Source organism: Peromyscus californicus, unplaced genomic scaffold, assembly GCF_007827085.1.
Source record: "Peromyscus californicus insignis strain IS unplaced genomic scaffold, ASM782708v3 Scaffold_5__1_contigs__length_169319896, whole genome shotgun sequence".
NCBI classification, from domain to species: Eukaryota; Metazoa; Chordata; class Mammalia; order Rodentia; family Cricetidae; genus Peromyscus; species Peromyscus californicus.
In genome coordinates this window covers 42,723,985-42,731,864 of record NW_026294573.1, presented here as the reverse complement: position 1 = coordinate 42,731,864, position 7,880 = coordinate 42,723,985, and the positions used below count along the sequence as shown (strand labels likewise).

Below are 7,880 nucleotides of genomic sequence, written 5' to 3'. Positions count from 1 at the left end.
CTGGGATTAAAGGCAGCAAGTGCTCTTAACCACCAAGCCACCTCTCCAGCCCTAATTTTTTTTTTTTTTAACTTTTAAAGACAGGGTTTCACCATATCATCCTGGCTGGTTTGAAACTCATAGAAATCCCCTTCTGCCCACGTACTGTGATTAAAGGTGTGCTCTACCATGCCTAGCAGGTAGGTTCCTTTCATCCATTCTCTTTAAACACCATCAACCAGTCTCATTTACACAAAAGGGAATGTCAGGGGATGGAGTGATCAGTCCTTAGGTCCTAGACCACACAAACACTGGCTTCTAACCACCAGGATCTGATGCAGACTCCTGCTCCCCCTCCGTGTTACCTCTACATTCTGAGGTGACTTTGAAACAGTTGGTTTCAATCTGGGGCATAGTAGGACTTTATAAAGGATACATGGGCATGGAGAGGCTTAGTGAATCAATTTCTATATCTTTATGCTCTGAAAAAAACATTTCCCCCAAAAAATGAATTGTAGAATTACCACATGAGCCAGCAAATCCCCTTAAGGGAATGTAACAAAAAGATTTAAAAATAGAATCTTGAGTGGATATGTGTACACCCATTTTCAAAGCAGTATTATTTACAGTAGCCTGAAAATGGAAGCAGCTTATGCCTGTTGATGAGTAGATGAATTAAAAAAAAGGGCAGGTGGGATAGATCCATGAGTAAAGGTGCTGAGTCCCATCTCCAGGCTCCACGTGGTGGGAGGTTCTCTGACCTCTGTCATGACTGTAGCTCCTGCTTCTCAGTGGAGCAGGCCTGGACCTCCAGAACCTGAAAGAGAAAACACTAGTGAAGGCTCTCAGCGTCCCCTCTGTCTGCCAGGTCTTCAGCTGGGTCCTAGGAACACCCCATACTACCGAGTTACAGATCTCTGCTAAGCAAATAACAAACACCATGACCACTGGAGAGAAAAAAAAGTTACAAACAGTGGCTAAGAGTGCTCATTGCTCTTCCAGAGAACCCAAGTTTAGTTTCCAGTAGTCAAATCGGGGGGCTCACAACCAGGGGATCTGATGATGCTTTTGCCCTCCAGGTATCTGAACTCATGAACACACACACACACACACACACACACACACACACACACACACACACACACACACACACACATACTACTACTACTACTACTACTACTACTACTACTACTACTACTACAACACATAATTAAAAATAAGATAAATATTTAAAGTTACACCAGGGAGCCTGCATGGGACTGACCTAGGCACTCCACATATATGTTACAGTTGTATAGCTTGGTCCTCTTGTGGGACTCCTAACAGTGGGAACGGGCTGTGTCCGACCGACTGTTATTGGCTTTTGGGACCCTACTCCTCATACTGGGTCACCTTGCCCAGCGTTTAAAACATGGGGAGGTGCTCAGTCTTACTGCAACTTGATACGCCATGTTTTATTGATACTCATGGGAGACCTGCCCTTTGCTGGATGGAGACAGAAGAGGAGGGAATTGAGAAGGTGGAAGCATTTCAAACAATCCATTTGGTGTATTTCAAAGGGTGTAATGTGTCTTCATTTATCAACAAAAGAGGTTAGAAATTCCTGCCCACCCCAAAGCAGCAAATACAAACATTTCCTTGAGAGTCACCAGCACACATAGGTACATCCTAGAAAAGAGAAGGGTGAGGCAGCTCCGCCCACTTTTATCAGCTTCATCCAAAGAGACTGGATCTCCTAGCGGGTGGAGAGAAAAGCACCTTCCAAAGGGACTATATTCAATAAGGCATTTCCACACGCCTTCCTGAGAACACCAGGTGGAGAGCACATTTGCTAGATGATCCGGGGATTGGAATGTAGCCTCCACCCCAACAGCTGCTGAATGGTTAATGAGTTAGCGTAAATAAATAAATGACAAACTTAACTCCCCACCCCTTCAAAGACTGTAGTGGTTGGAAGGGAATACTCGATTATCCCAGAACCAGGGAGCAGCTTTAACAGTTGGAATTAACCAAGCCTTGTTTTTAAACCATTAAGTCTTTTTCTTTCAGAAAAGGAAAAACTAGTACTGTTAACTTTTTTGAAAACACAATTACTTAGAATTGCCCAGCACAGGGAGAGCAAAGGGAGGCCGCATACCCAGGCCTTGTTCTCACAGAAGTGCATCACGTAGGTTCGGGACATTCGTTATTGTAACAGGAATGAATTTTAATTGTTAACCTTTCGTTTGAGTTAGACGGTGCTTTTCGTACGATGTCAACACCAGCTGTGCAGAAAGGGCTCTGTAGAGAGGTTCACAGAGGTCCACTCCTGCAGCTCTTGGCTCCTAGAGGCTTCAGGGAGGCACAGAAGGGTTTGTCGGACACGTTCTCCAGGCTTTTCCAGAGGGCCACATACTGACAGCCAGCTCGGCAGCAGTTTCTTCTGCTGATTCTTGGCAAGTTTCTCAACAGTGAAGAGGCTCTTCTCCTGATCAGTTTGAGTCCCCACAAGCAAGAAAGAAGTTTTCGGATAGTTGTGAGTTTTCTCAAGGTACCTATTTTTTCTTTTTCCTTTCAAATGAGGGCAGAGAGACCGCTGACCTGAACAGACCAGCAGTACATCTGTTTGTAGATACATTGGTGGTCATAATTACCTTAAACATCAAAAAATCCCAGAGTATATAGCTCTCTACCAATCATAACTGTGGCTACATGGTTGCTGAAAAAAACTGGTAGATGTTCCAATAGAAATTAGTTCCATGGGATATCAGCATTGTTCTTCTTTACAATGTGGAAATAGTTCTGTCTACTTTTTTGTTTTGTTGTTTTGTTTTATTTGCTTTGAGATGGAATCTCCCTATGTAGCCCAGGCTGCCCCTGCTTCAAGACAATCTTCATGCTTGGGCTTCCTAAGTGCTAGATTACGGGTGTGAACTACCATGCCTAACTCTGTATCTACTTTAAATACTTCATGTTTGGTATTGACTTCTGGTTCTCAGCCAGGGCATCCTCAGTTACTAGATAGGGCATGAATCTCTGACAGTGTTTTCGTGGTTTTGATGTTGGAAATTGAACCATGTACTTCAAGCATGCCAAGCATGAGCTCTATCATGGAGCCACACACACCTCCTCAATAAATCTACAGTTATCATGTGAGTGTAGACATGTTAACTATACAGCCATATAGATTATTTGAAACATAGATACACATATATCATCTGGTAAAAAGAACATTCATGACTCAAAGAAGCTGAAATAAAATATCAACAAATGGAGAAATTGTGGTGTATTCATTACAAAAGGTACTACACACAGTAAAAAAGAAGGAACTGCTGTTTTTTGTAACATGAATGAATCTTAAAAACACAAAGAGTGTATGCTCGCTTCAGCAGCACATATACTAAAATTGGAACGATACAGAGAAGATTAGCATGGCCCCTGCGCAAGGATGACACGCAAATTCGTGAAGCGTTCCATATTTTATAAGTAAAAAAAAGAAAAAAACACAAAGAGTGAAAAGACAAACTCAAGCCAGAACTTCTTTGTGAAACTTAGGGCACTTAGAATTATATACACTGGGAAGCAGATCGGTGGTTACCTGGCACTGGAGTTGGGGGTGAGTAGGAAGCAACTGAAAAGGCCATGAGTGAGAATTGTGTGGCGGTAGAAGTGTTGATTGTGGAGCTGGGCGTGGTGGTGCACATCTTTAATCCCAGCACTCAGGAGGCAGAGGCAGGGACATCAGAAGTTCCAAGTCATCTTTGACTACATAGCAAGTTCAAGGGCTTGGGTGATGTGAAACCTTGTCACAAAACAAATAAATAAAATTCTGTTTCACAGGGACATCAAGCAAGTGGGTTACAACAAAGGGGCAGATCTATGCTATGGGTCTCAGACATTATCTGATGACATTCTTAGCTTTTGACTTCATTTTGTTTTGTTTTTTAGTTTTTTTTGTTTTGTTTTGTTTTTTTCAAGACAGGGTTTCTCTCTGTAGCCTTGGTTGTCCTGGAACTCAACCTGTAGACCAGGCTGGCCTCGAACTCATAGAGATCTGCCTGCCTCTGCCTCCTGAGTGCTGAGATTAAAAGCATGTGCCACCACCGCCCGGCTCATTCTTAGCGTTTGAGTCAGCAGAAGTTAGTGATCTGTTAGGACAGTACATTCCAAAGGATAGTCCTCAAGACATCCAGTCAGACACAGAAGTGGACGATGCATGGCTGTTCAGGCGATAAAGATAAGAGATAATTTGGTTTTGCGTCTGGATCATTCCGGCTCTCACTCTTCTAGTACTGATCAGTCATCCTCACAGAATCCTTAACATGGGTGTGGCTTTTTTCTAGGAACTTTTCTAGGTGTGGTTATACAGGTGTGCACATCGGTCAACACTGAAACCAAAACATGAACATTTTGTCACGTGTAACTTGTACCTTCATATATTTAACTTAAACACATTTATCTCAATTCTCCAAAGTAAAATCTTTCTGAAAGTCCAGTTTGGCTGACTGACTTAACAGTGACTGCTGTGTGGGCTGATGAGGTAATAATAAAGCCTTCTAATAAAGTGATTTGAAACCAAGGGTTTGATTAAAATACACTTAAGACACATGATAGGCTACATTAATTGTATCAAGTCATACTATGTTGTTAAAGATTTTCTTACCACCTTCTAAGGTAATTACCTTCCTGTGTAATGCCAGGAAGGAGTCATGTCACCTCTGCCTGCAGTAAAAATGTTATGGAAGATCTGACAAGCTAAACTGAAGCACAAATAGGTGGCCAGAAAACAGATTTTTGAATTCAAGAATTCAGATGCAGAACAATTTGAGTGACCAGGTGAAACCATTTGAGTGAGTGGCTGAGATACTCTGACCTCTTCAAGACCAGGGGATCTAATAACGTTTCAATGATAAATCCACTGGTAATCAAATTCGGTTCTTCAAAGATGAGGTAAGCAGATGAAAAGTACTTTTAAGGTACATGAGAAAGTCCAACATTTAGTTACTAAGTAATAAGTCTTTGTTGGTATACCTGCCAGACATTGAGAAAGGGAGTAACTAATCAACAGATAACAAATTCTTTTTTTTTTTTTTTTTTTTTTGTTTTTCGAGACAGGGTTTCTCTGTGTAGCTTTGCGCCTTTCCTGGGACTCACTTGGTAGCCCAGGCTGGCCTCGAACTCACAGAGATCCGCCTGGCTCTGCCTCCCGAGTGCTGGGATTAAAGGCGTGCGCCACCACCGCCCGGCTAACAAATTCTTTAGTAAATGAGATAGTTTCTCATGTGATATTTTGGATTAAGAGTCTGTGAAGTGAAATCTTTGCTTTACTGGGACAATCAATGCTGGTTAGCTGGGGCCACCCCTGAGCAGGTGTTTCTGGGTTGTCTAAGAAGAGGCTAGGTAACAAGGAGGGCCCAAAGGGGGACAGGCAGGGAGGGATGCATGGATTTCCCTGGGAAGGGAAAATAGAAGAGATCTTCTGGGTAGACTGGGGGCCGGTAGGGATGGGAACATGAGGGATTGAGTTGTCGAGGTAGATGGAGGGGGAGAGGTAGGTGGCCATCTCCTGTAATCAGATTGGTAACTACCCTATTGTCATCAGAGAGCCTTCATCCAGTGACTGATGGAAACAGATGTAGAGATCCACAGCCAAGCATGGGGCCAAGCTAGGGGAATCCTGATGAAGAGAGGGAGGAAGGATTGTACAAGCCAGGGGGGTCAAGGTCATTAACAAGGAAACCTACAGAAACAACTACCCTGGGCTTGTAGGAGCTCACAGACTCTGGACCAACAGGTAGAGAGGCTGTATAGGACCAACCTAGGCCTTCTACCTATGTGTGACAGTTGTGTAGTTTGATCCACTTGTGGGACTCCTAGTGGTGGAAGCAGGGTCTGTCCCTAATGCTTTGGCTGGCTTCTAGGAACCTATTCCTCATACTGGGTGCCTGGTCCAGCCTTAATACAAGGGGAGGAGCTTAGTCCTACCTCAACTTGATATGCCATGCTTTGTTGACCCCCATGAGAGGTCTGCCCCTTTCTGAACAGAAACAGAGGAGGAGTGGATTGGGGGGTGGGAGAGGGGAAACTGTGGTGAGGTGTTGTAGAATATTAGTTTAAAATGTGTTACATTCATGTATGCTGTGGAATATTTGTTTAATGATGTAAAGATGTGTTGCATTCTTTTATGTTACATCCTTTTAATTATCTAAAGATGTATTACTTTGCCTGCCTAAAACACCTGATTGGTCTAATAAAGAGCTAAAAGGCCAATAGCTAGGCAGGAGCGAGAAATAGGAGGGGCTAGCAGGCAAAGAGAATAAATAGGAGGAGAAACCTAGGGAAGAGAGCGAGGAGCAAGAAAAGGAGAAGGAGAGGAGCACTCCAGGGGCCAGCCACCCAGCCACACAACCAGCCCCGGAGTAAGAAGGAAAGAAAGATATATAAAGAAGAGATGGCTCAGAGGTTAAGAGCACTGGCTGCTCTTCCAGAGGTCCTGAGTTCAATTCCCAGCACCCACATGGCAGCTCACAACTGTCTGTAACTTCAGTTCCAAGGGATCTGACACTCTCACACCAATGCACATAACATAAATTTAAATAAATTATTTTAAAAAAGAAAAAAAAAGGTAAAAAGATGAGAAGCAAAACATAGTTAAAGAGAAATGGAATAATTTAAGTTAGAAAAGCTTGTTGATGTAACGGTCTTATTAAATAAGAAACACAGAGCCAAATGCAGAGTTAAAAGCTCAAGAGGTCAGAGCAGTAGCTAAGAGCTGAGACTAAAACCACCTTCTTACCACCCATTGCTGCTGCTGTCCTTCCCCTCAGAAAGCGACCTACTTCCTGTGGGTCTGTCCTTTTATTGACTTTCTGTTCTGCCTTCTCATTGGTTGTAAACCCAACCACATGACCTCCTCGTCACTGTCTGTCTATACAGACCTCCAGGTCTCTATGGTTGGTATTGAGATTAAAGGCGTGTGTCTCCATGCTGGTGTCGTCCTTGAACACACAGAGATCTGCCTGTCATGTGATCGGGATTAAGGGCATGTGCTACCACTACCAGACTTCTGCTATGGCTTGCTATTAGCTCTGACCCCCAGGTAACTTTATTTATTAACATACAAATAAAATCACATTTCAGCACAAATAAAATATCACCATATTTAAAGCTGGCTAGAAACAAGTGAAGCTAAGGCCAGGCATTCATAAGTAAGAGTAAGTCTCCATGTATTTACTTGGGAGCTGGGTGGCGGGTCCCCCCCCCAAAAAAAAGAGAGAGAGACAATAACAACAACAGCAACCCAGCTACTACAGTGGGGATGTAAAATAAATGAATACATTTAATTAATAATAGAAAAAGGAAGTAAGCTGAACAAGCCATGAAGAGTGAGCCAGTAAGAAGTGTCCCTCTGTGGTCCTGCCTCTGGCCCTGCTTGAGTTCCTGCCTTGTTACCTTTAATGATGGATAATCAGGAAATGTAAGCCAAATAAACCCTTTCCTCCCCAAATTGTTTTTGGTCATTGTGTTTTATCATAGCAACCGAACCCTAACTAGGATAGCTCTTTCTAACTCAGGCTTGCATAGACAATGCTTGATCCCACCTCCTGATGTAGCACTAAATATCCTGGCACAATGCTGGTTGACCAATGCGTTGTTGTACAGTGATCTAGGACCCCTAAAGGACTACAAGTAGTAAGAAGGTGGAAAGGGATCATGATGTCTTTTCTGCAATGTCATTACCAAGTTAATAGATAAATAAATGCATCATCCTCCATTCCTACATGTCAGAAAACTGAGGCCCATCCTTGACCTTTCCAATGCAGTCCTTCATCACCAACTACTGTTCTGTCTCCCTCCTTTTTGTTTGTTCTTAGGTTTTTCTGACAGGACCTTGCTATGTAGTACAGACTGGCTTCAAACTC

At 43.0% G+C, this 7,880-nt stretch overlaps 1 non-coding gene across 1 annotated transcript; it reads left to right on the top strand.

Moving 5' to 3' along the window:
- Positions 1–3,334: 3,334 nt before the first annotated feature.
- Positions 3,335–3,441, top strand: LOC128097981 (U6 spliceosomal RNA). The gene has a single exon (XR_008214033.1). It is a non-coding gene; the product is annotated as a U6 spliceosomal RNA (small nuclear RNA).
- The last annotated feature ends 4,439 nt before the right edge of the window (positions 3,442–7,880 follow it).